Here is a 21,078-nt window from a genome sequence, read left to right as displayed (position 1 = left end):
GCTGCAGCTCCAGTACTTTGGCCACCTCATGCAGAGTTGACTCACTGGAAAAGACTCTGATGCTGGGAGGGATTGGGGGCAGGAGGAGAAGGGGACAACAGAGGATGAGATGGCTGAATGGCATCACGGACTCAATGGACGTGAGTCTGAGTGAACTCCGGGAGATGGTGATGGACAGGGAGGGCTGGCGTGCTGCGATTCATGGGGTCGCAGCGAGTCGGACACGACTGAGCGACTGAACTGAACTGAATAAGACCATAGCACAGGGAACTCTCTTCAGTGCCCTGTGGTGACTTCAATGGGAAGGGAGTCCAAAAGGCCTACAGATAGCTGGTTCACTTGCTGTACAGTAGAAACTAGCACAGCATTGTAAAGCAACTAAACGCCATTAAAAATAATCTTCAAAGTAGAAAATAAATGTATTTCACAAATATAACGTGAGCACCTAATATATTTCAGGCTTCATACCAGCTTAATGATAATTACATGAACATTTGAAGTAGACCACACCATCTTGTTTCTTTTTACGGCAAAAGGGAACATTTTCTCCTTTATTCTAAAAGCTGACATTAGTGGGAATAAAAGAGTTTGCAGGCACTGTGCCTTTCAAAACGGCCGTTTCTCTTAATGATAGTAAGTCTTGGACACCTTGCTGGAAGCTACATGACGTGTTTAAAGTAAACCAGCTCTCATCTTCCCATGAAGATCGTTTCAAGTGAGGATGAAACCTTAGAGATCCAGTGAATTGCAAGGGCCAGAGACATTTCTAAAAACAATGAGCCAGCACAGAGATGCAGATTTCCAATTTTTTATTTCCAAGGACAACATTCAAAAGTAAACTCAAAGTACTATTACCATAATTTCATCTATAAGAATCTAACACTGGTATCAATTTAACGCTGGTAAAAAGGAAATTATCTCAGAGTTCTAAAATTCTGCTGTAAACCTAATATTTTAAAAACCTCATTAAATGTTAGTTTCCTCAAAAGTTGGAGGAACTCAGGGTCCCTTCTGCCCTCCTTTAGCAGTTCTCGTTCTAGTCTACTCTTCGCCCATTTATCCAGACCCTATGCTGAGCGCCCAGCATCGGCTTGCTCAGGCGCTAGTAGCAAAAGATGGAGCTCTCTAAATACTGTCAAAGTATGGTTTTCAAAAGTTGAAAACATGACTCGCATGATCAATTTATGTTACTAATTTATATAGAAGGATCAACTTATTTGACCAGTTTAAGAGGGAATCAGCAGAATCATAAAGTAGTATCAAATACCAACTGAGAATTTACAGGGATTAAAGAACACTGAAGTAAAATTGCTAGGTTAGGTAGAAAGCAAACTGTCCTCTGCAGCGAAATGTTCTATTGGATAAAAATTTGCATTCCTACCAAACAAAAATCTGCTAAAAGGTACTATGCCAGAGTTACGGCCCTCATCCACAGAAAACAGAATATCGAGTACAGGCATCTTCTCTTAGAATACCAAGCAGTCGTTGGGGAGGCCTGTTACTCCATGTGCCTGGACGACACTGAGAGGACACACAGTCCTCTTTGCCGTATTTCTAAGTATCGGATAACGTTGACTACTAAAAGCAGATTATATGGGCTGATCCATTACAACTATCCTTTCCCAGCTTCTGGAAAAGAGAAAGTTTAAAGAGATTACGTCCTCAGAATAAACACACACCTAGAACTCACATATGCCACTTTAATTCTCACACAACTGAGCAAAGCTGTTATCATCAAGCAAATTTTAAAGAACAAGTGTATGGATACCCAGGGGGAGAGGTGGGGCGTGGGGGATGAACTGTGAGACTGAGGCTGGCGTGTGCACACTGGTGACACTGTGCATAAAATAGGTGAGTAGTGAGGGTTTCCTGTGTGCACAGAACTCTGCTCTGTGCTCCGCGGTGACCGAAAGGGGAAGGTCCGAAACAGCGGCGAGCTGTGCGCATGCGCGGCGCATTCACTGCGCTGCACAGCGGGAACTCACACAGCGCTGCAAAGCAAGCACGCTCCAATAAAAATCAGAAAGATCAAAACCATAGAAACAAAAGCAAAGAATCAGAAAAATCAAAAAAATCAAAATCAAGAAAAATAAAACAGATAACCAGCAAGGACCGACTATATAGCACAAGAAACTCCACTGAATACTCCGCAAAAATCTAAGCAAGTAAGGAATCTGAAAAGAGAATGAAAATATGTATGTGTTGACCATTCAGTCGTGTCTGACTCTTTGCAAGTCCACGGACTGTAGCCTGCCAAGCTCCTCTGTCCATGGAATTCTCCAGGCGAGAATACTGGAGTGGGTTGCTATTTCCTTCTCCAGGAATATGTGTATACATTTAACTGAATCACTTTGCTGTACACCTAAGACTAACGTAACATTGAAATGAACAATAATCCAAAATTTTAAAGAAATTTTAAAAAAAAGAAGGAAAAATTGAGGCTGGAAGCATTGAGCTCACATAGAAGGAGCCATTATTCCAAATCCATACACGTCTGGTGGAACCTTCAAGCATTTTCCAATAGGGCCACAAGGGCACTCAAGAAGTTCACAAATGCGTTGAGCCATTCGCTCACTGGTTAATTCCTACTCATTTATTGATCATCACCTCCACACTCAGCATCTCAGGCCTGACCCTGAAGCAGGGAACCAACAGGCTCTATCTTCACGAAGTTTCTGCCTCATCATTCAGGGGCTTCCCAGGTGGCGCTAGAGGTCAAGAACCCGCTTGCCAACGCAGGAGACTTAACAGACATGGGTACGAAGACCCCTTAGAGGAGGGCATGGCAGCCCACTCCAGTATTCTTGCCTAGAAAATCCCAAGGACAGAGGAGCCTGGTGGGCTGCAGTCCATGGGGTTGCAAAGAGCTGGACACGACTGAAGCGACTGAGCAGGCACACACTCAACAGCTCACTTTCTAAGGGGCCCCATGCCTTCATTTCAGCCAGCTGTCACTCAAGCATCCCCCCACCCACCCACACACACGCACACACACATGTAAATTAACTGGCAGTTGTCCCTTCTGGAAGTGCGCCCCTCTTTCTGCCACCCCAGCCCACAGATGCCGCCCCTTTCATCCTGCCGCCTGCCCTTTCCTGCTCCAGCTCATCTTTCCCTTCCAAAAGCCACCTCTTTCCCTGAGGTCAGAGCTGCCAGCTTTCCTTGTAAGTCAGACACTTTACACATTCTAGGCAAAGGTTTCAGACGCCTGAACGGCCAGCAGCTGCTCTTCTGAAACCTGAGCCCAGAGCCCTTTCCAGCAGCGGCTCCAGGAATGGCCCTCCCCTCTGGGCTAGGCTGGGGGGCACTTTCACGGAGAGCAGACCTCTGAGGAAGCCTGTCTTTACTATGGTGTGTCACAGCTGCCTGGCCAGTGGGGGCATAATGCAGGCCACTCTCTTGGTCATTATCCACAACAGATTAGGTCCCTGGTAAAAAAGAACCAAAAGTCCCCATTGTTGAAGGGCTTCAACAAACTTTCGCAAGAATGCAAACAGAAAGAGCATGTAGCTTTACAACTCATGGAGACTGTTCTCTACTTCCAGGGAAACTGGGGTAAAACTCACTCCCCACCTCTGAGCTACAGTGATGTGACTGCGCAGTGTTTAAATAGCAGACTTGTCTGTGTCTGCACTTGCATGCTTAGTCGTGTTTGACGCTTTGCGACCCGATGGACCATAAGCCCGCCAGGCTCCTCTCTCCACAGGATTTCCCAGGCAAGATTGCTGGAGTGGGTTGCCATTTCCTTCTCCAGGGGGTCTTCCCGATACAGGGATTGAACTGAGGCCTTACGGTACCTGCACTGGCATGCGGATTCTTTACTACTTGAGCCTCTTGGAAAGCCAAAGCAGCAAGCCACAAAGTCCTAATCTTTTAGACCTGTAAACACTCTACCAAAACGAAGAAAGAAAACAGTAGCTGTTGAGGTGATGGATATGCTAATTAGCTCGATTGTATTGATCTTTTCACAATGTGTACATATACAAAACATCAAGTTGTCCACCTTAAATATTTACATGTTGTCAACTATAATTTAATAAAACTGGAAATAATTCCTATGTCTGCTTTTAGACGTAACTCCTCCAGGTCTGCAACATTCAAGGCAGAGAAATCCAGCCAGAGCCCAAGGGAAGGGGTCTTCCTATCTTCCGTTCAGTCAACCAGTCCACAGTTTGAGGCAGCTCTGCTACCAAACACACTTTTCCTGGGGCACAAGTGAAATCCCTCAAACCAGAACCTAATCGTTTCTTTTTCCTGTTGCTCTGTTTCTGCAGAGGTGGCATAAGAGGTGGTTTGGTATCCACTGAAGTATGCACGCTCAGTTGCTCAGTCATGTCAGACTCTTTGCGACCCCATGGACTGTAGCCCACCAGACCCCTCTGTCTGTGGGATTCTCCAGGCAAGAATACTGGAGCGGGTGGCCATGCCCTCCTCCAGGGGATCTTTACAACCCAGCAATCAAACCCGTGTTTCCTGCGGCTTCTGCACTGCAGGCAGATTCTTTACCGCTGAGCCAACAGGGAAGCCCCCACTGAAGTTGCTAAGTCGCTTCAGTCGTGTCCGACTCTGTGCAACCCCAGAGACAGCAGCCCACCAGGCTCCCCTGTCCCTGGGGTTCTCCAGGCAAGAACACTGGAGTGGGTTGCCATTTCCTTCTCCAATGCATGAAAGTGAAAAGTGGAAGTCAAGTCACTCAGGCGTGTCCAACTCTTCGTGACCACATGGACTGCAGCCTACCAGGCTCCTCTGTCCATGGGATTTTCCAGGCAAGAGTACTGGAGTGGGGTGCCATTGCCTTCTCCCCACTGAAGTATAACCCACTGCAAATGTGTAAGCACAATCTTCTCTAAATATTCTCAACCCTCAAGTGTTTGAAATGACGTGACAGTTACAGGTGAACTGTGAAGCTGAACTAGAATCCTGTACTCGTCTCTGTAAGTTCTCTCAGGCCCTGAAACAGGAAGTTCTAACCTGTGGGAAAAGGTATTTTTTACTTCCTCCAGAAGGACTAACGAACAGAGCCAGGTCACTCTTATTATTCCCAGACCAAAGGCCAGGGGACAAATAGAGTCCCACATGCCATATAACAATGTATGTTAAAGGTGTGCACCACGCTGACAGACGTTGGTTAAACTCTGTCCTATGGGACTTCCCTGGCCATCCCTGGGTAAGACTCTGCACTTTCATTGCAGGGGTTTGGGTTCGATCCTGGTCAAGGAACTAAGATCCCACATGCTGTGCGGCACAGCCAATAAATAAATAAAAATTTTAGACATATGTGTTCTATCCTCCTTCCTTGAAAAGTAAACCTTCATAATGACAAAACTGAAAAATATTTTTAATATCATTAGTTTTAAATGATCAAAAGTAAGTATAATGTCAAAGATAACTGAATTTAATTCAAGGGACAGTTCTGTTGGTACACTGCTCATGTTAAAATGAGTTCTAAAGACATGCCATTCATAAATTATTATATTTTTCATAAAAATATGGCTTGCTTTTATTTCAGCACACTAGTTACATTGTTAAAGATTTTTTTGTATAATTCGGGTAAATTGACAGCAAAGCCAAATTAGACAAAACATTCTTGAGTCATTGTAGTTCTTAGAATTAAATTCAATGTAGAGAAATTTCCCTCTTCTGAGGAAATAGCAATTAACATTGTCAATGAATTCTTGAAGCAAAACTTAGCTTCAGAAATTAACTATAATTTTACATATAATTTAAAACATTTTAATGCGATAACATCTAATAAATTATTAACACAAAAGATAGCTCAGTTGGTAAAGAATCCGCTTGCAATGCAGGAGACCCCAGTTCAATTCCTGGGCCGGGAAGACCCACCGGAGAAAGGATAGGCTACCCACTCCAGTATTCTCGGGCTGTCCTGGTGGCTCAGCTGGTAAAGAATCTGCCTGCAATGCGGGAGACCTGGGTTCAATCCCTGGGTTGAGAAGATACCCTGGAGAAAGGTAAGGCTACCCACTCCAGCATTCTGGCCTGGAGAATTCCATGGAGTCCATGGGGTCACAAAGAGTTGGACATGACTGAGTGATTTTCACTTCACTTTCAATACAAAGATGTCATAAAATATCCTGATTTTATCACATAAACCACAGTGTGCTGTAAATTTAGCATTTTTGTATGAAACGTTCAAGTTCATAAACCCATGTCTCATTTCTCTCTTCTGGTGAATCTCATATGTTAAACAGCATTTAATTTTGTGCTTTAAGAGCATTTAGTCATTATTCTTAGCATGTATCTGAGAATAGTTATGACATCAGATTTGATACGTGTTTCATCAAGATGTCCCTCCGCTCACTAGACCCAGGGAACATAGTCTCTGAATTGTTCCCAACGTCATTTCTATGAGCATCACTGAGACCATTCTCCTAGTAACAAGTTCAGATGCTGCACCTTACACGGCACACAAAATACTTCTGTATTTCAGCCAATTTCCTCCTTTGCACACCTTTTTACCTTACCTACCATTTGGCACCTTTATTTTAGGCCTTTCTGACTGATCTTTTAATTACTTAAATTACCTGAATACTTTTTGAGAATTTATTAAATTATATTAAATATTTGTGTAAAAATAAAACTTTCCCAATCCCTGCTTCTGTATCAACCTAACTGCCAAAGTAAAAAATCAATGTCATGCTCCATATTTATCACATCTAGACTGATGCTGTCAAATAGGGTTTTATGCAATGATGAAAATGTTCTGCATTTGAAGTGTGCAATATGGCAACCATGCTCCATAGAAGGTTGTCAAACACTTGAATTGTGGTGAATGGGACAGAGAACCTGGATTTTTCATTTTGTTTAATTTCAATTTATTTAAATCTAAATAGGCACCATATTGAATAGCATAGATCTTGACCAATGTATAAACAAACTAAAAAACAATATGAATTTATCACATTGCAAAATATTTCTCAGTTGGCACATTGAGCCAATTAATGAATGCCTTCTTGTCCCTTCCTGGAAATTATATCTCCTTAAATCTATTGACTTTATGCTGTCTGAGAAAAGCACTTTGTTATTTAGTTTGTCTTTCTTTTATTTATGAGTTCTGCCACTCAAATTATTTCCATGCCCTGATAGAGTATCTGTCTCCATGATCTTGTCCCACCCAGGACATGGAAGTGGAAAAGGTTTTTTTGCTTTTTTGTTTTTGTTTGTTTGTTTGTTTGTTTGTTTTGTTAAAGCCTTAGCTGTGTGGGTGTTGCAGAAAAAAAAATTCTATTTTCTGCAACGTGCCCCCATTGGGTGTATACTGTTGCTAAGAAATACATGAAACCTACATATGAACAAGTGGACCTGATTGGTAAAAAGACGCAGAAAACGGCAGAAACTGTAGAGCATCCGGCCATCAGGTGCCACTGGGCTCAGAGCAACAGTTATTGGAGACGTGATGCGAGCGTACAGTGGTTTCCAGGGAGCACTGTCATGTTCTGTGAAATGAAGAAAGAAGCCCAGAGTTGTCGCAAAATGTGGCTGTAAGACAGGATGCCCAGTCGTTACACGGAGACATTCCACAGAAGCAAAGGGAAGTCACCCTGAAAGGCTTTAGAAATGGAGATGTTGGGGTTTTGCTTGCAACCAATGTTGCTGCGCGTGGGTTAGATATCCCCGAGGCTGAGCTTGTTGTTCAACGTTCACCACGAAAGAATGTGGAACCCTACATTCATCATTCTGGGCAAACAGGTAGAGCGGGGAGGACCGGGGTTAACATCTGCTTTTCCCAGTGCAAAGAATACCAGTTAGCGCAAAGAATACCAGTTAGCCCAAGCGGAGCAAAAAGTGGGAATCAGATTTAAATGAATAGGTGTTCTTCTGCAACAGAGATAATAAAAGCTTCCAGCAAAGATGCCATCAGGCTCTGGGACTCTGTGCCTCCCACTGCACTGGGTCACTTCAAGCAGTCAGCCGAGAAGCTGACTGGGGAGAAGGGCGCCCCGGAGCCCTGGCAGCCCCCCCGGCCCCCTCTCCAGGGCCACGTCGGTGGGCCAGCACTCCTCGAGCAACTCAGAAGCGGGCTTCATGGCCGTGATCTTGCGGTGCTCAATTGAAATGGCAGACATTGGTTACGCTAGTGAAGGGAATGGTCATTCTCAAAGGAAAGCAGGGTGCTTGCTTCGACATCCTTACTGCATCAGTAACAGAAGTACAGGACGAGCGGCGTGATTCTCGGCGCTGGCAGCTTTCTGAGGCCACAGAGCAACCAGAGCTAGAAGGTCTACGGGAAGGATATCGCAACTTCCGAGGACAGCGGGAAGGCAGCCGAGGCTTCAGGGAACGGCGCGAGGGCCACCGAGGTGTCAGGGGACAGCAGGAAAGAAGCAGGAGCTTCAGAGGACAGCGATCAGGAGGGGCAGCAAAAGTAACAGATTCCAAAATAAAGGCAGAAGCGGAGTTTCAATAAAGCATTTGAAGTAGTAATTTGAAGTAGACAATTTATTTGGCAAAAACAGAACTATGTTCAGCAATGTGGAACTGAGCATTATTTTTCATACAAAGTTCAAAGCACGTTGTATTTCCTTCCTGACCACTGGCCCAGCCCCCATCTCTTCGAGAGAGAAAAGCTTCATCTAAATTATCTCATCTGGTTGATGACTGTCATTTATAACTTTATTGCTACTTCTGTCTTGGGTATTCCTTTGGAAAAGGTGTAAGGATTTATTACACCTTTATTCTAATCCAATATTCTAAAGTACTATCTATAGATTATAAGATACAGTCAAGCATGTATCTGCTGATACTTTTTAAGCTGACCTGTCTTAATACTTAGAAATATCTCTTAATAGGAGGCTTCCCTGGTGGCTCCGTTGGTAAAGACTCTTCTGCAATGCAGGATCCCTGGGTCGGGGAGATCCCCTGCAGAAGGAAATAGCAACCCACTCCAGTATTCTTGCCTGGAGAATTCTAAGGACAGAGGAGTCTGGCAGGCTACAGTCCGTGGGGTTGCAAAGAGTCAGGCATGACTCCCACTGACTCGTGAGGGAGTAGCACATAAGACCTTCTAAATCAGAGTCTTAGGCCAAATGTGGGTAGAAAGGAAAGTCTTGAGCTGGAAAAAGAGGTGGGGAGAGGAGAAAAGAAAGTAGGGCGTATAGATTGGTTTCCCTACTCAGGATGCCCAGATGTGGAGAAGCATGGTAGCTGGCATCATGGTAGTTAGCTAAATAAAGTTAGCACAACTTTCTTTCCACGAAAATGTTCTGAGGGAGGAGATTAGAACTTGGCATAATCAACATTAAATAAGTAGTAACTGATTAAACGAATCAATACAGTCCACGTCCACCTATGACACCCACTATGGTGATACAAGGAGGGACTTTGAGCCACTCTTTGGGGCCCAATAACTTGACACATGAAGTTCTAGCCCCGAGAACATCTTGGCAGAACATACCGCCTCCCTGGGATTCACTTTCACCTGCAAATCAAGAAGCTTTAGCTATATGCTGGAAAACAGGCCCCATCTCCTTGGTCTTCACAATGGCATCATGTTCACTGTCTGGACCTCTAATGGAATTGTTGGATCTGTTACACGAGGTGACATTAGGAAGCGGCCCATTCGGATAGCCTCGCTATAGGAACACCATTTCAGGGACACCATAATCGTTCGCTAAGGCTGCGTTAACAAAGTACCACAAACTGAGTGGTTCAAACAGCAGAAATGTTTTGTCTCACGTCTCTGGAGACTGGAGTGCAAGAGTGCCCGTGAGTAGGACATGCCCCCTCTGCAGGCGCTCAGGCAGGATCGGCTGCAGCCTCGCGTCGCTTCTGCGGCTGGCTGGGTCGTGGCGGCACAGCTGCCGTCTCCACGTGGTGCTCTCCCTGCGTGCGTCTGTCCGTGCTTCCCCTTTTTAAAAGGACACCAGTCATATCAGCTCAGAGCCCACTCCACCCCAGACAACTGCACCTTAGCTGAGTACAATGGCCACAGCTCCATTGCCAAATAGAGTCCTACTGTGACGCTCTAGGGTTGGGGCTTCCACATATAAACGGGGGAGGGACATGAATGAGCCCGCAGCACACACATTCCAGATCCATCTACTCTCAGCTGTTCTCAAACACATTGCTCTGTTGCGTTCACGTAGTACTTTTTTTCTGTCTTCTAAAAACTTTGCATATTTTCCAGGTAGATTTTAGATTACCTCCATTTTATAGGCATGGAGTGCAAGGAGCATAAAGAAGATGACTGGCATTCCTAAATTTACACGTTGTTGTCCACACTCGTTCCCAAGTGTCCTGATTTTTGGCCAGTGACCTTACTGCCCAGTGAGCTTGCGTCCCCTCTCTTCCACACAGGGTTTCTCTCTAACACCACCTTTATTGCTGTTGCTTTCATTCCTGTCCAAACTAAATGCTTAAAAGCCACTTAATCTTGCCTGTTTGCTGTGCCTATAAAAATTTCAACTGGGGTCTTTGTTATTGTATTTGGTCTCAAGAACAAGATAAATTATTCACAGGGACTGACGCTGGGTTCTGAGTCTTCCTTCAGGCAAACAAAATGATTGAACCACAAGCCTTGGTTCCTTGGAGTAATAGGAGTATCCCTGAGCATCTAGCTGATGGATTCTCTATAATTCTCCAGGGGTAAACCATACGGACAGTAGAAAAAGCTAAAAGATTGCAAGTGAGGCAAGATCTGTCTAAAGTCCCACCATGGCCACACAGGAGTTGTAAGTAACATCTCAGACTTCATAATACAATCTTAGTAGCATGGGATTCGTCAAAATACATATAAAAGACCCAATAAATTAGAAAGGCTTGCCAATGCAGCAGATGCAGGAGACTCAGGTTTGATCCCTGGGTTGGGAAGATCCCCTAGACGAGGAAAGGGCAACCTACTGCGTATCCTTGCTGGGAGAATCCTATGAACAGAGGAGCCTGGCGAGCTACAGTCCACGGGGTTGCAAAGAGTCAGACACGACTGAGCACGCACACAAGCATGTCTTGCTTTCTGCTGCAAGCAAGAGGCAGGCAGAGGCACAGTCTATTTAATGCAGGCACCCTTCAGGAATCTCACAAGCCAATAGCACGCAGAGGTATTTCTGTTGTTCAGTCACCCAGTCATGTCCGACTCCACGTGACTCCATGGACTGCAGCATGCCAGGTCTCTCTGTCCTTCTTCATCTCCCGAAGTTTGCCCAAGTTCATGTCCATTGCACTGGGGATGCCATCCAGCCATCTCATCCATCCTCTGATGTCCTCTTCTCTTTCTGCCCTCAATCTTTCCCAGCATCAGGGACTTTTCCAGTGAGTTGGCTGCCCACATCAGATGACCAAAATATTGGCGCATCAGCTTCAGCATCAGTGCTTCCAATGAATATGCAGGGCTAATTTCCTTTCAGATTGACTGGTTGGATCTCCTTGCAGTCCAAGGGACTCAGGAGTCTTCTCCGCACCACAGCTCAAAAGCACCGATTCTCTGGCACCGCTCCTTCTTTACGGTCCAGTTCTCACAACTGTGCATGACCAACAGGAAGACTTTAGCCCTGACTATATGGACCTTTGCTGGTGAGTAATGTCTCTGGTTTTTAATACGCTGTCTAGCTTTGTCAAAAGTTCCCCACTCCCTCCTGTAGTGGACCACGTTTTCTCAGAACTCTGCACTACGACCCGTCCATCTAGGGTGGTCCTGCAAGGCATGGCTCACAGCTTCATTGAGTTACACAAGCCCCTTTGCCTCGACAAGGCTGTGATCCATGAAACGGTTAGAAGAGGTGGGCGGGGAGTTTCGGATACACAGTAGAAGGTAGTGTAAAGGTGAAGCAGAGACAGACCTGAAGATGCTACTCTGCTGGCTGAACCAGAGGTGCCCCAGAAACCAAAGGCGAGGAAAACAGTTCTCCCCCTGAGCTTCCAGAGAGAACACAGCTCTACCAACATGTTTGATTTCGGCTTAGTGACACTGACCTTGGACTTCTGGCCCCAGAGCTCTAAGAGAATATGTCTACGGGTTAAGCCATGGAGTTCACAGCGATTTGTTACAGCAGCCATGGGAAACTAACACATCTGAGTTCAAGTTCTCACCTGTGGATTTGGGAGTAGAGGCAGGAAGATCATTAGCTCTCGATTCTCGCTCCACAGCAGCATCAGCAGGAGAGCTTTAAAGCTATCCTGATGTGGATCTGGCTCCAGAGAGTCTAGCTGACTAGTCTGAGGTGGGCTGTGAGTACCCGTACTTAGAAAAGCTCTCCAAAGAGTTACAGGATGCAAAGAAGCTTAGGAGTCACTAGACTAAATGGTTCTTCCTGAATCTAACATGCTCCCAGTCTGTGTTTTTGTACTTTACCACCATGAATTGTTTGAATGTGGGATAAGAAATCTCCAGAGAGGACAGGAGGAAAGAAAGCCTCCAGGGGAAACCAAGACAAAACTGAGCCATGCGACAGAGACCCAGAAGGATATCACAGTGAATTCCAACGTGTCCCTTTGGTGTTCAACAGCCTTCCCTTCCTGGGTAGGATGAGATCACCCCTAGCAGCAAAGAAACGCTGAAGAAGTAGGTGACTTTCAGAAAAGCTACATCAAATGTCAAGTCAGTTTACTTCCGTGCTCCACCAGAATGAAAATCAAAAGACCAGCGGGAATTCAAAGGACTCCCTTTCTGAATGATACATTTACCCCTTTAGGAAATATTTACTACAGTACTTTCTCAAATGCCATCCAAGGTTCAAGCATTCAACAAATGCATACAGGGTGCATACTAGCACTATTCTAGGTATCATGTGTGCGTGCATGCATGCTCAGTTTGGTCCTACTCTTTGCAACCCCATGGACTTTAGCCCACCAGGCTCCTCTGTCCATGGAATTCTTCAGGAGTGGATTGCCATTTCCTACTCCAGGAGATTTTCGCCCACCCAGGGATTGAACCTGTGTCTCTTGCACCTCCAACATTAGCAGGTGGATTCTTCCCCATGCGCCACTACGTATTGAGATCCAGAGAATAGTCAGAAAGATGCTATCCTTAATGAGACGGTGGGAGGAAAAAATGGAATGATGAAAAATAAATCAGGAATGGGGAACAGGAAGTGGGGTCAGAAGTAGTGCACGTGTTTGGACAGGGAAAGGCTCACGGAAGGTACGTTTGAGCAAAGCTCTGAAGTGGGTGAGGTAAGAGCCTTGGGCGTTCACTTAAAGAGCTTTCCCAACAAAGGAAGTAGCAAGAACTCATGGCTCTTTGAATAAATCTAGAGAATCATCACTCCTCAGAACTTGAATACTTGATGCAAGAATCACATTTAGTCTCTTCTGCTTTGCCCTATTTCAAAATTATTTGGAAATGGAAAATAGAGGGGCCTCCCTGGTGGTCCAGTGGTTAAGAATTCGCCTTCCAATGCAGAAGACCGGGCTTTGAATCCTGGTCAGGGAACTAAATCCAACATGCCATGGGGCAACGAAGCCCTAGGGCTGCAGTTAGAGAAAGCCCATGAGCAGCGACAAGAGAGAAACCCCAAGCGCTGCAACTAGGGGGAGCCAAGAGCCGTGATGAAGACCCAGTGTGGCCAAAATGTAAAAAATAATAACTGAGAAATAAAAAATAGGGGAAACTGTTTAAGCAAAGCTCAAGTACAAGGGAAGCTGCACTGAAGAACTGGTTCCATGAATAAAACCCTTTTATGCTATTTTTGGGCTTCCCAGTGGCACTAGTGGTAAAGAACCCATCTGTCCGTGCAGGAGATGAAGAGAGATGTGGGTTCAGTCCCTGAGTTGGGATGATCCCCTGGAGGAGAGCATAGCAACCCACTGCAGTATTCTTGTCTGGAGAATCCCCATGAACAGAGGAGCCTCCTGGCAGGCTACAGTCCATAGGATCACAAAGAGTTGGATATGACTGAAGCAACTAGCATGCATGCATACTATTTTTAGCAATAAAGAGAGCAAAAGGAACTTTTTCAGGCAAATATCCCAACAGCAAAAGTTGAGCCACCATGGGGCTTCAGTCTCCAGAGGGCAAATTCCTTGACAAGAAGCTCAAGGGATGAACAGTGACTGAGGCGGCGGAAGCCCCTGAGCGCCGTGCTCCTTTTCAGCGCTGGGACGCAATTTCCCTTTATCATTTTTGGACCAGTCCCCTTTCCAATTAGGGACCACAGCTGCTAAGAATAAAGTGGTGTCTGTTCTACTGGCAGAAGGCACAATGGCCCACTCATGTCATCAATGAAGTCATTGTTTGGGAAATATTGCCATTGAGACATTTTCAAATGCTAATGAATTAATTTCTGTTTCAATGCTGATTGTCGCTCAGTTCATTTTGTTTTTAAAGACAGGAGGTCTTCTTTTTTTTAATTGTGTAGATCCAAAACATTTCTCATGAATATATAAATTTAGAATTTCAGGAACCTTTAACATTATTTATGTAACCAACTCACTTATAGAAGCGAATGCAGCCCAGAAAGGCTGAGTAGCTTGGTCACAGCCCTGCTGCTGCTTAATGGCAGACTTGAAATTAGGGACCAGTCTTCACTCTCCATCCAGCATTCTTTCCGTGGTAGCAGCCTCTGTCATCAGAAATATTTTTATTAGAGGGGTCTGCATTTCACCATTAAATCTTCTTGCCAAATAAGTATATTCTCCCAGCAATTTTTTTCTTAGTACTCAAATATGAAGTCCAGTCAAATTTTTCAAGGCCTTCTCATCGAATCAGCGCTCTCCTTTTCACTCAAGGGAAAAAAGCCCTTGTACACGGGACAGTCTCGGGGGATTGAAGGAATGTGTATTCTTTCAGATGCAGGCGTGTTTCCCGATGCAGCCTGTTCTGCGGCTTGTGTGGACATCAGTTACCAAGAGCCTCTCTCCTTCAGGTGACCTGGTTGATGGTTTGTTGTTGGTAAATCATTGGATTACTCTTTCCAGAAGCTGAGGGTACCTCAACCATCTTAATTCAACGCCCTGAAGACCAGATACTCAATGAGACTCACTGGGAAAAAGGGGGATCTCGCCAGCATTCTGGAACTTACAAATGTGACTCAGTTCACACTTTTATTAAACAAGCTGTATTTTATCTGTGTGCATGCCTGCTCAGTCATTAAGTCATGTCTGACTCATTCTGACCCTGTGGACTGAGACTCACCGAGCTCCACGGGGTTTCCCAGGCAAGAATGCTGGAGTGGGTTGCCATTTCCTTCTCCAGGGCGTCTTCCCAACCAGAGACGAAACTCACGTCCCCTGCATTGGCCAGCAGGTTCTTCACCTCTGAGCCACCAGGGAAGCTCCCACTCCATCTGCACACCCATTCTTCTGCTGTCTTTAGAAGACACGACCCTAGCTTAGCTATGCAGCTTGAGCACGATAAAAATAGTAGTGACCCTGGAGGTCAGAGAATTTTTGCCTCCAGTACTTCATTCATTTATTCAACAAAAATGTTCTTAAGACCTATGAAAAGCCAAGGCCTATTCTAGATGTTGTTAAAAAGAAAAAATTATTCATGACATTTGTTAAAGATGAAAGACAGATTTCATCCAAAGTGAGACTGTTGAGATTGGCTGGGGGACCACTATAATAGGGTCTTGTAGTGGAGAAGAGAAAGTGATCTCAACTTTGAACACAGCCTGGGCAAGTGGGAATTTATAGCCAAGAAGCGAGATGGGGGTCAGTAGATAGAAAATTACTAAGAGAAAATATGTGGGGTAAGGGGAGATTCTTGCTTAGCCCACCAAACGAGTCTTGTGGAAGGTAGTCCAGTGTGATCAGACTTCACGTGAGGGATGGCGGAAGGTGAGGAACCCAATTAGATGTCAAGAGTGATCAGATATTGAGGCTGGGAAATTCTAGCTAAACTGACATTGCTAAAACTGGAAAATACAGAAACAAACACGGAAATCCAAGAATTGAAGCCTAGTTGAGAAATAGTTCAAGAGAGCTTGGAATTTAATCAAGAAGAGAATCTTTGTTATAGGAAATAAGGGATGATGCTGACCTAAGGCAGTTTTCCTGATTTGCAATGTCATGAACCTTAGAAAATCCATTTTATCTATCTTGTCCTTGGTTTTCCCCTCTTTAAAATGGGAAGTTTGGGGACTTCCCTGGCTGTCCAGCAGTGAAGACTCCACACTTCCAATGCATGGGATGTGGGCCCAAAGCCTGGTTGGGGAACTAACATCCCACATGCTTCAGATTGTATAGTCAGAAGGCAAATAAATAAATACGGGTGGAAATATGAGAATAAAAAATGGGACTTTCTCATACTTGCCTTACTATTTTCACACATCAACTATTCTCACAAATAATAAATACTTTATAAACTATGAATCAGATTTCAAATGCAAACAGATTTTAAATACTGTCCTTCGAGGGGATGCTAGTAATAATAATAATGTGCCAAGTCCTAGGATCCTTTATCCATTCCAACATCCTGCCAGGCAGGCAGCATCGTTTCCTTACCATCAGCAGTAACTGAGGCACAGGAGAGTGAAGTGTCTGCCCAAGCTCCCAAGGACAGGAGGCAAACGATCTGGGACTGAAGCTCTGTGGCTCAGCTCTGAAGCGTGAAGGCCACGCATATGTGCCTCCTGCACAGCAGACCAAGGAAAAGCCATAGATGGCTGCAAACCTCGGGGTGTGAGCAAGCCAGACTGGCTTATAAGGCTTCACGCTCTTACAGTGACCTACCTCTCTTGCCCGCAGCAGTAGAAAAGGTCTCCCAGAGCCGAATGTCTTATCTCTAGATACGAAGTCCGGAACCATCAAAAGCAGTAATTGAAATCCTATCTCTGGGTCAATCAGTCGACAAATTTGACAGTTTAATCAAGAGATATGTGGTCACCACTGGCAAAAAAAATTTTTTTTTGTATCTAGGCCCAGGCAATTTTAGTAAGATACACTCAGATAAAGTTTACCTGGAGCTCATACAAAGTTCAGGAATTGACCTTTGCAGGCCTAGACATTTCTTTTCGTTTTTAACCACAGGTGGGAAAAAAAAACAACAGCAGCAAAATCAAAACAAAGATAACCGAAAAAATAAGCCTAAAATACTGACAACAAAAATTTCCAATTCAGTAACTGTTCTTTAGAAATTTAAACATCTAGGAAGAATTATCTAGAAACAAAATTTTCTGTGGATTTGCTTTCATCTTAAGGCAGTGTCATCACTGATTCTATCTACAAAAGCAGATTGTAACTGTTAGGTAGTGAGAGTAGAAAAAGGGCAGTCCAAAAGGGTGGTTAAAAATTGGCAGCTAAAAGGCAAACAAAGAAAGGAAAAAGCCTGAGAAAAAGAGAGCAAAGGAAAAATCCAAGGACTGGAGTGGGAACCTCCAGTGGGGAAAAAAAAAAACACACCACCTTCCTGACGGATGGCCTGTACAAGCCCCACTCTGCATAGGGCAAACCAATCAGGCTCTGGGGGAGGAGCCAAAAAGTGTCAACAGGAGGGGCTGAGACAGGCTGAGACCACTTCTTCAGGGTCCGCCTCCCCTCACCCCTCACGGGTGTATGTATGATCCGCTGTCGGCTTAACAGAAGCTTGAGCTGTAATCCAGCTATAACACTGGTCCATTGTTTCATAACTTTGCTGCAGTGAGACAAACCAAGAGAAAGAAATGCACACGCCTGAAAAAATCAATTACATAAGGAACCTTGACTTAGGTCAAGGAAACAGTTCCATCACCGCCTGGCAAATTTGCAGCCACGTTCCTGTCCCACATAATAATCCAAACCCTAATCTGTGGGAAACTTGAAATGTTAGTTACATCTGTTTTAGGCAGACTGTGTTAGGGGAGGAAAACCAGCTCTTCTGCCAAATGGCTTCCTCTGAGTGCCTGAAACCGACATTTTGGCACCTGGCTTCTGGGAGACTGAAATGTCCATCGAGTTAGTGGAAAGTGGAAGTGGAAGTCACTCAGTCACGTCCCGGTCTTTGGGACCCCATGGACTGTAGCCTGTTAGGCGTCTCTGTCTATGGGATTCTCCAGGGAAGAACACTGGTGTGGGTTGCCATTTCCTTCTCCAAGGAGCACACCAAGTACAAAGAAAAGAAAAAAGCAAGCAAAGACTAAAGCTGAAGCCAAGGCTTCAGAGCAACAGTTAAATTCAATTCCAAATAACTGTCCTGAACCAACATTAACGTGTAGCTCTTTCTAAACTCTAAAATTGGCTTTTAATTAATTCATTAAAACAATTAAATTACACCATTTTAAAATTCTTATTCTTAAGCTTTTCGTTTTTCTGTTTTGTGTAGTCCATCTGCCAACCACAGAGAGTGCTCACTTGAGCACAAATCTTCACTTGGCCCACACGTATGTTGCACGCATGTCATATTTATGCCTGAAGTTGGAAATGAATGTGTTCCTTACCGTGCTATGGAATCAATAAAGACATCCGTGCTACTTCTCACACAGCCAGCCCCTTGCATGTCCCTTCTCTCTTTCTGCTTAGCCTTAAAACCATCCTGCAAAGTAACTAAAGAGGTATTACCACTCCCACTTTATAGATTAAGGCAATGAAGACCCCAAGAGGTTAAGCAAGTAGCCTTGTAAAGGCTAGTAGACTCAACGCTGTGCTGAGAGTGCCTGGACCCTGGAGCGGAGCAGACCAGTCACTAGTGCTTACCACCTGCTTTCCTTCTCTGCTCCCTCTGTCCGTCCCTTTCTCCTTTATTCCAGAGGCCAGTGACTACTGGGCTCTGAAGCCTGCCAGGCAGACATCTTATTCAGTCACTGACTGGCAAATTCATAGCCGTATTCCCATTCCAGTCATCTAAAAGTAATCACCCCAAATCTGACCCAGAACTTGAAATTGTAGCTCCATCATGTCTTCCAAAACCTGACCTTTCCTTCCATCATACCTATCATAGATATTTTTGTTGGCTAGTTTGGATAAATATGTATATTGTTTAACAGTCCTCATAATTTGCACAACTGTGTCCATTGTGATGAACATTCTTTTGTCTCCAAGTATCCTTGGAAACAATGATTTAGGGCAACACAGACTGAGGTAACGACACGCTGAGCAGACTTCCATATGTGAGAATGACTCGCCGGAAGCTTAAGGAAGAGAGAGAAGCTTCGCCCCCTGTCGCCAGCACGACGACGTTTCTTTCAAACACCCGCACAAGGCAGCTACTGTTTCTGTTTCCAGCAATAATGCAGGGTCATTACTGCTGTTCTTAATCACGTGACCTCAGCTCCTGACCCCTCATCCTTCATTTATGAAGTGAAGAAACATAGCAATTGCTTCATTGTAAAGTCATGAATGAGACGCCCTGAAGGCAATCAGCAATTTACGATTAATATCATTCGCGGAAGTCAGGGAGCTATGGAAATGGGGACTGAAGAGGGAAAGGAAAAAGAGAAAGGAGAGGCAGTCGTATGGGGACCGCGAAACTCCTTATAAGTCAATTACCGATTCCCACATTTAGTTCTTCCTTGAAGGGAGAAAAATTAGTCTTTCCCAGAGTGTGTGTGAAGGCTTTCCCACACACACAGAAAGGAGGGGTAGGGTAGGACAGGTCTTACAGTCGGTAAGACTAAATGAAATTTGAAATTTTCTGTGTTAGTAGACTTTAATATGTGAATGGTAAGACACCATGAGTGCAGAAAATGTTGGTCTTACCAGATTTATGTGATTATGAAAACACCTTCTCACAGTCTATGTCACAGAATGTTCTATTCTGGGGAACACACTTTGCCCAGTTATGTTTGTTAAAAAACAGAAGAGAGATAAGAACCCCAGACATGATACAGCTGAATTTCTCACACTCACATAGTAACTTCCTGTTTGGCAAATACTTAACTGACATAATCTCAGCACAGGATTTTTTTTTATCTTACTGTGTCTGTTAGTCACTCAGTCGAGTCCAACTCTGCGACCCCATGGACTGTACCTGCCAGGCTCCTTCGCCCATGGGATTCTCCAGGCAAGAACACTGGAGTAGGTAGCCATTCGCTTCTCCAGAGGATCTTCCTGACCCGGGGATCAAACCTGGGTCTCCCGCATTGCAGACAGATTGTTCACCCTCTGAGCCACCAGACAAGCCTGCTGCCCCCTTGAATTTTACCTAATTCCATATACCCTCGATGAAAACAGCTTGCAGCCCTTGTAAACACAGAATTCTTTCTCCACCTCCCTCCAATTTCTCCTGTTCTTTTCATTCTGTGTTCTCTCCTTTTTCTCTAGAGACTGGATGCAAGGCTGAGAAAAAATCACTTCCTTCCCCTGGACCCTCAGTTCCACATGCTCCTGGTGCTTGGAAATACTAGAGAAAAACAGCAACAATCACGACAGTATATGTATAAAGGCAAATTCCAATTCGATTAACATTCCAGCTTCACTGCTGCTTCTGAACAAGAGAAGGAGACCTAAAAAAAAAATCTGTCACTTTATCCTGTAGACATCAATGGTGACTGCACAAAGTGTGTAAAAGTGAGTATCTGGTAGACTCTGTGTCATTTTACTAACATGGTGTCTACAGGAGACAGCTGGAAGCTATTTTGAACATGGCTTCTCTCAACTCTTGCTCTACATGGAAAGAATGAATTTGATCCAGGGGCTGATACATGGCCAGACAACTCCCTCCGTTGGTCAAAGGAATCAACTGAAGGATGTGCTCATGACATCAGGGGTCAATCAGTGTTGACCCGTGGGACTTTGGCTGAAACTCTCAGGAAAGAGGAGTTCTTTGTTCTCTATGATCATTAGCTGAGAGAATGATGTAAGCCTAGAAATTTTGGTGACCACGTTAATGACCACATTAGCTTCATGAGAGTCAGTCCAAAACCGGGTAAGGCAGGGCCAAGATAGAGAACGGGCAATTTCCTGATTACATTACTTTAGCCACTGGACCCAGCCCTTCTGCAGCTACAAACACTTCTAAAGCTCTAGTTTTATGAGCCAATAAATCCTTTTTAGCCTAGAAAAGTTTGATTTGTGATGGATGGTAACTGAACAGATTTTGATTAAAGCACTTTAGAATTTTTAACTTCTATAAACAAACTGAAACATATACCTTTGCTCATTTTGCCAAAGATGATCAGAAAGATTTCAAAAACCAAATGCTTGCCTTCTTTAGAAACTTAATATACAGGACATCTTAAAATTTTAATAAAATTGTTAACTTGGAAAAAT

At 44.4% G+C, this 21,078-nt stretch overlaps 1 pseudogene; it reads left to right on the top strand.

Annotated features, from left to right (window-relative positions):
- The first annotated feature begins 7,234 nt into the window (after positions 1 to 7,234).
- Positions 7,235 to 8,450, top strand: LOC138088365 (nucleolar RNA helicase 2 pseudogene; annotated as a pseudogene).
- The last annotated feature ends 12,628 nt before the right edge of the window (positions 8,451 to 21,078 follow it).

Source organism: Capricornis sumatraensis, chromosome 11, assembly GCF_032405125.1.
Source record: "Capricornis sumatraensis isolate serow.1 chromosome 11, serow.2, whole genome shotgun sequence".
NCBI classification, from domain to species: domain Eukaryota; kingdom Metazoa; phylum Chordata; class Mammalia; order Artiodactyla; family Bovidae; genus Capricornis; species Capricornis sumatraensis.
Note: the sequence above shows the minus strand (reverse complement) of the source record. Positions and strands in the feature narration are given on the sequence as shown.